We start from the raw sequence: 7,836 nt of genomic DNA, 5'->3' as shown, positions 1-7,836 counted from the left end.
CTTGGCTTTACAAATAACAAACATACACACATAAGGCATAAATAAGAAGCCCTTGCTTCCCAAACGTCCACCCATGCTATTGCCTTTGAGGAAATATTTCACCTGCACCTGAAAATGATATTCCTGTATAGGGTGAGCCAACAACCTAGTAGAAATAATCTAACACAATATATAAGGTTTAGCAAAGGTATAAATACCACGTATATAAACAATACCGATACAGAAGTATTCACAAGGCCTGCATATTCATATTCCACTCAAATCAATCTTACTCCATTTTCCTTCAATTCATTTCCAATTCATATGCACTACTCAATTCATGAGTTAAATTCTTTATCTTTCAACAACCAATATGAGATTACAACTCAATAGTTTTTCCATTTATGCAAAACGCACATAAACCCTTCAAACTTGCCATTTTACGGATATTTCGTCCAAAGGAGTCGGCACCCATTTATATATAAAATTTCGGGTTTTTCACTCAGGACACTCCGGCCAACTTGCTTTAAATGGAGTCCATCCCCTTTCTCCTCCCAAACAAATATACATACGTAATGTATTTATAAATAAAATCACATATGGAGTACATCCCCTATCTACTCTCAATAAACATACATATACAATGTATTTATAGTATGGTCATATTTAATGACAATCAACAATAGATTAGCATTAAATCGTCTAGTCCTCATACAATTTCTACAACAATCATGACTATTCTCCACCGATAGCCCAATACATTTATCTCTAGACAAATATTAAATCTCAAGATAAATAATTATTTAAAATTTCCAAAGGTGTGAGATAATACATATCCAATTTCACCACCTACATCAATAACCATTCAATTTAACATATTAAATGTTAATTCCAATTATTTAAACAAAATAATCATTTTATCAAGTTATGGCAAAAATCCCCATTTTTCCAATATTGACCCAAACACCCAAAATCAACTATTTTGGTACACCAAGATCTTATATTCAAACCCCATACTCATTTACCTCATATTCATCAAAAACCCTCTTTTCATTTCACATCCAAATCTTAGATTTGTCCAAACCACAACCAAATCTCATCATCTATACACAATAGCAAATAACTAAGCTAAAAGTCATATTAGAGTGTAGAAAATCCCTACCTCAAGTTTGACGAGGAAATAAGCAAAAACCCCAATTTTCGACTTGTTGGGTTCCGATCTCCACCGGTCAACATGTTGCACTCACCAAGCTCTTCACTTTGGCCTCAAGAACTTCAATTTCTTAGCATCCATTCCCGATGTAACCTCACAAAGAATGAAATTAGAGTAGCTCGAATATGGATTGAGAAATGGTACTTCTTTTTAAAAGCTTAAAGAGTCACAATTTCTGAATTAAACATCTAATTCTTCAACTATCAATATCCCTACTCAATTTCGTTCTCTGACAAAATTAAGTGCCAAAAACTAGCATACACAGCCGCAGGGAGAAAAACAGACCATTGATGTTTGTTTACTTTTCTTCAATTAATGACTATCCAAGTCCCAAACAGTCCTTCGGAAAATAACAAGAATACACACTGAATTAAGGATGGCTCCACTTGAATTTTTTCAAAGAATATATACTGTATCCTCGTGTATCATAATTTTATCATCCCCGAGTTTCTCTAACAGAAACATGATCTCTGCCCGCGAGTAAGGTACAGCTGACCTGCTGTTCACAGTAGTTTCAATATCTGGAATAGATATGCGATTCCAGTGATGTTCCCACACATGCTCTATAGCTTTGCTTGGTGCAACCCGAATCACATTAACAAGATTGCCTCTAAACAATCCTTTCCATCCATCAGTTTTCGTAATATTATGGAACACTTCAGTAGTAGTATTGCCACTACTCCCAACCATCAAATGTGTCCTAATTGCCTCCAACCCCGCTTATCAACCTCCTCAATGAAGGATTTGCAATCTCGATTTTAAGTTTAGTCCGACCCCTTCCTCATCTATCAATTCTGGAACACCAACAATTCGAAAACCTTCTGGGGAAGATACAGATTTGACATATAAATCTGTGTAAGGTACCTTGAATCCACCATTGTTGTCTCGAGAATTTGGTGAATTAGGTGAAATACCAAAACCCATATTACCCACGTGTCCAACACTAGCAAATAAGCCTGCTGGGTGGAAAGAACCCTCTGGGAGACCCCATTGAAGCCCCAATCCAGAACTTGAGGAGAAAAAAAAAACCCCATTCTTTTTTTTGACCTCCAAAACCTACAAATCTCTTCTACCCATTAATCAGCATCTCGTGAAAAAGGCCTCTGTCTAGGGTTTAAAATGCAGACGAATCCTTTTTCTTTTTTTTTCAAGGTTTTGAGAGATTCGAGAGTGATGAAGAAGGAAAAGATACGATTTGAAAAGAACCCAACAAGCAAAGAGCTATTTGGAGATACAAGATATTCGGGTGATGATAAAAAAATAAATGTGGATTTGAGAGAGAGAGAGAGAGAGAGAGAGAGAGAGAGAGATAAGTATTATTTTTAATGGCCCCACCCCATGTGTCTTCTTTAGCTTTAACAAATGCTGTCCACCCACACAAATCATCATAATCTTTATTCCATCTTTTGTTTATTTTATTACCACCACCGAAACATCATCATGCGTATGTTCCCTTCTTTTATTTATTTAGTTATTTATTTTATTTTTTTTAGTCATCACAAAATCTCAGGGAGGAATATGAAATTAACCTCAAGACTCCGTTAAGTTTTGAACAATATATCAATCTATACTTGTTGAAAATTTTCTTTTATAGGAATTAACCTACTCTTTTATAGGAATTAACCTACTAAAATTTTACATATCTCCTCATAATCTTCATGAGAATTTTTCACTAAAATTTTATAACTTAGTGATACAATCACATATGTGCTTCCTTTTCCAGATAAGAAAGGTAAAGCAGCCAAGACAAAGAACGTAAAATGCAGCCAAGACATTACATATATAAAAAGTAATTACAAGGAAAACAATGATGCTGAAAAGTAGAAAAGGGAAATAAAAGAAAGGAATAATCATGAGTCAGAAGAATATCAATGAAATTACATTGGATTGGAGATGAAGATAATAGCTGGAACAAAAAATAACAATAACAATGCTCCCAGGACCACAATCTGCCATGACTTACTTTTTTGCTCAGTTGAGTTTGATTATTTGATTGACTTGGCTGAGTTGATTGGCTCCTTCGCAACCAGATGCCACCAAAAGACATCATTGCTCCCAAGAGTAAGACTGGGCCGATCCTTGGATCTCCCAGGCGATTGTGGATTCCATTCATGATGCTACCAATTCTCTGTTTCATTCCTGTCCCTTTGGATAGAATGGTTTTGGCACCTACTGGCCAAATAGGATCTGCATCTTCAGGAACAAGTGCAGGAGTTTTTGCTCTCTGCGATGAGACAAAACAAAAAAGGTTTTAGCAGGCAACATCTCGTATGAAAGAGATGCAACTCTAAGCTCCAGAGCGTATACATCCTTAAAAAAACTCACAAAGTTCAATGAGTATCAATCTAAGAAGCATGGACACTTCTAAGAACGTAAAGTGCCGTGTCCGACACTCATCGAATACCTATGTAGCACGGGTGTGGGTATGGATACTGGTACGAGTACGCTAATACGACAAAACCTTTCCAAAAAAAAAAAAAAGGATACGGGTACGGTTGTGGTATGTCAACAAATTTTTTATTTTTCATAGTTTATTGTTTGAGATTCAATCTACAAATCAAAGTTCAATACCAAAACAAAAAGGAAAATTACAAAACCAAAAAAGAAATCATAGTTTAACAATACCAATATCAAAGCAAAGTCCTTATGCCTATGAAGTATGGACACTCCAAAATCAGTGCCGTGGCGGTGTCCGACACGGGGACACGCCAGATGGCGTGTCCCTTTAATTTAATGATTTTTTTGTAGGGGACACGGTAGGGACACGGCGGGGACACGCGTGTCCATATGGGGACACGGCATGGGACACAACGGGGACATGGCATGGGACACGGCAGGGCTATTTTTTATTAATTTTATTTTTTTTTAATATTTTGCCTCTTATTTAGTGCTTTTGTGAAAAATATTATTGGATGTTGAATGTTTTTCCCTTCTCGTCTTAGTTCTTGTTATCGTTGATTATGACTTTTTTGTGAATAGATGATATATTAATTTGTTTAAATGTAATGGTTATGTTTATTCAATTAATGTTACTATGTTAGTGTTTGTTAATTTTAATTTAGGATGAATGTAATATGAATCTACATAATATATAAAAATAAATAAAATAAAATTCGCCGTGTCCCCCGCCGTGTCCGTGTCCCCATTTTTTGAAAATTGTCATGTCCCGTGTCCGTGTCCGTGCTTCATAGCCTTATGCTATTTTAATGCCATTAAATAGGAAAAATTACAAAATTAAGTTTCATTCCAAAAGCAAATTAGAAAAATTTGGAAAGTTGAAAAATCAATTTTCAGTTCCATCGACTTCAATTCATCTTTGACACATCAAGAAAAAGATTTGCAATTTCAAGTAAATCATAACTCTCTAATAAATTAAATGTATCACTATCAATGTCCCATAACTTGGTGTACCCCCAATGTACCCATCATGTACCTATGAAGTACCCACCTGCCCTAAAATGTATAAAAACTACCCGGTACGTATTTCATGTACCCGATACGCATACAACCCTAACGGTACACGTACCAATACCCGTTATGAGTATGACAATATTTTCAGAGTACCCGTGCTTCATAGTTGGACACTTTCCAACACTTAAACATACATGAAACATATTACGAGTTTGAATAAATAACTTGGAATCCAATGATACAACAAAAATTAAGTAAATTTATACCTATTCTCCTCCTTTATACTTCAAAAATGAATATCTTTTACTTAAATATTTATATATAAGACATAATAATTATTTATCCTTATATATCATACATTTGATAAATACATAAATAAATTATATATTTTGCAGAAGTTCCCAACATGTCGTGTCCTACATTTTTTGAAAATTTACATGTCCGTGTGTCGGTGTGTCAATGTCATGTCACATGTTCGTGCTTCTTAAGTATCAATAATGGAGTGAAGGTAATTAAACTCCTCAGCAAAATACACAAATTCATCCATTCAAGCACCAAAAGGAAGCTTAATTCTAAAAAAAGTTTGTCTATGCTAACTTACAAAAAAGGGGAGCTCCCTAGAGTCACCATCTTCAACTAGAGTTACCATCTTCGATTATCCAAGAGATCCACTTGATGATCTGCCAACCAAATAAATAGAAACTACTCAACGTGAAAAGGTACACTAAATCACAAAGAATGTTGCATTTACGTTAACTGCTCAATACAGAGTGAAATATAACTCAATAATTAAACCATATAGTAAAATCCATCTCACAACAGATAGAAAGGCCAAACCTCTGAACTTTCTTCAGAACCATTGTACCTCGCAACAAGTTGTGATGCAGGATCCACATCATCATTCAGAAATGCCTCCAATATGTTTTTTGGCTTTTTTTCCTCAATTTTATTACTATCTTTTGTAGCATTCCTTTTGTAACGTACAATAATTAACTGCGGTATATCCATTATATCCCTCCTAGGTCCACATGTTTCATAGCTGTTCTCTGTTTGAGTGTGGAAAAAACAATATCGTTGGAGAAGAAGAGAAATTTAGTGACTAATACAGTTGCAAAAGATCATTTGTTAAATGTTCCAGCGTAGACTAGTCCATCATGATCATTATTAATTAAAATATTATAATCCATAATAGTAAGCACACATACTTCTACATAAAAAAGAAAAAAACCTACAAATGGTTCTAGGAATAACAGTGGAGAGATGGAAAGATCATTCCTTCAACTGAATAAAGCAGAAGCAAACAACCTCTAATCATATGTACCATGCAGCTGCGATGACGTCTTACACAATTACTATTGGAGTTTATGAATAATTTTCAACATTGCAATACATGCCTCGTATACGCAACCTGGTGAACTTTAGTTTATTTTTATTATATAACACCTTCTGTGAGAGGAATCACATTCTGTTTCCTACACTACATAGCTTGACCTACAGAATAGTATTATTTGTATAGCTGGAGAGGAATCACATTCTTCCTACATATGGCTTGATCATAGAAATTCATTCTATGTACTTCCTACAGTTCTTTGTATTTCATTCTTTGAGATGAATCACATTTCCCTGTACATATAGCTCGATCCACAAAATAGAATCAACCGACAAAAGTACAATTTTTTTGTCAAAGATAACCTGCAAAGTTTTTAAAATGACCAAGAAGCATAATGAAAAACTTTCACCTTACTTTGGTTTAATTTATGAATAGCTTTTGAGTCTTTTGTTTTTCTAAAAAAAAAAAAAAAATTTGGGGGGGAAGGGGGGTTTTTAGTGAACTTTTTTCATATTTTATTTTATTTTATTTTTCACTTTTTAGTTGCACCTAATCTAGATGTACTTAAAAAATAAAATATTTGTAAAAAAATATGAAATTGTCTTTTAACATTTTTCAGATTTTTTTCAAATATTTTAAATTTTAAGTGTGTCTAATTAGGCAGATCTATAAAAAATAAAAAATAAAAACTAAAATATGAAGGAAAAAAAAAATCGCTGAAGACAAAAAAACAAAACAATTATGAGTTCCAAAAGTTGGTTTGGAACTCATATAGGATAACAATGAATGAATGATGAATACTTTTAATTGGCCATGTCTCACATGGAGAACATAATCTACTACACCAAACAATTGAGGTGTACATGCTTTGCACTAGACAAGCCATGGCTAAATATATATATACCAAAGCCTTCAAATGTGAATGCACAAGCCTCAAGGCATCAACACATGCATTTCAAATTTCAAATTTTTATATTTAGTGAGAAAAAGTTATTTAAAACTAAATAAAAAAAAACAACGTCCAATTAGTACACATTAATTTTAATTTTATTCAAAATTAAATATAAATGTATAAATACTTTTCTCCTCTAGGCGTTGAACATTTCATTACAGAATAGGAAACTTGCCCTCATCGAAGATGAACTTGACATTCTTAGTTTCAGCTATTGAACTTCTTACTTGAGTCTTTACTTTATATTTTTCTTGGTTTTTTCCATGGAATATGATGGTTACAAAAGACTCTTCTTTTTTATGTTTAAATATAAACTAGGTATTAGAAGAAAAGAAACAATAAAAAATAGGTATTATAATAAGCTTAACAACAAACCAAGACAAGCTCTCCGTATACGTATTGTTACATTGGACTGACATACGAGTATCGAGTGCAGGTGTGTATCCAAACATCAGACGTTCATAAATTTAAATCTTGGGATACGTATCCAAAATTGGGATATGGGCACTGGGACATGTTATATGCACATATTATATTTTATATAATATTCTCGGATGAGATGTGATAAATTGTGTAGAAATATACTAGAAATTAAATAAGATATAGGAAAAATATGAAATTTCTATATCTAATTCATGTGAGAGGCTAAAAATATTACTTTACTAACAAATGTGAGTTTCTTCTTCTTCATGTATTGTCACAAATTAAAGCATCTGAGTGCCTAAATTGGGTACAAGTGTCGGACACATATCTCACACCCTTACCAATGTCATATCCAGTGGACACAGGTACTGTGGGGGAAATAGAAGAATCCATGTAACACAGCTCCTCATATTTATGTGCAAAAGGAGTACAAGGTGCACACGTGTTGCACGCCTCAAACTGTGATGTGCAAGTCTTTGGAGAGTTTCGCCCAAAAATAATAAAAAGAACTCAATGCATTTTACCTTA

At 33.8% G+C, this 7,836-nt stretch overlaps 1 long non-coding RNA gene across 1 annotated transcript; it reads right to left on the bottom strand.

The window, feature by feature from the left end:
- Positions 1–3,051: 3,051 nt before the first annotated feature.
- LOC145813791 (uncharacterized) lies at positions 3,052–5,579 on the bottom strand. Its single transcript, XR_014357178.1, has 3 exons — positions 5,441–5,579; positions 5,205–5,283; positions 3,052–3,416 (listed from the first exon to the last, which is right to left on the bottom strand). It is a non-coding gene; the product is annotated as an uncharacterized LOC145813791 (long non-coding RNA).
- Between the last annotated feature and the right edge of the window lie 2,257 nt (positions 5,580–7,836).

This window comes from Camellia sinensis, chromosome 15 (assembly GCF_055761805.1).
Source record: "Camellia sinensis isolate YWXY chromosome 15, ASM5576180v1, whole genome shotgun sequence".
Taxonomy (NCBI): domain Eukaryota; kingdom Viridiplantae; phylum Streptophyta; class Magnoliopsida; order Ericales; family Theaceae; genus Camellia; species Camellia sinensis.
This window is presented reverse-complemented; position numbering and strand designations above follow the sequence as displayed.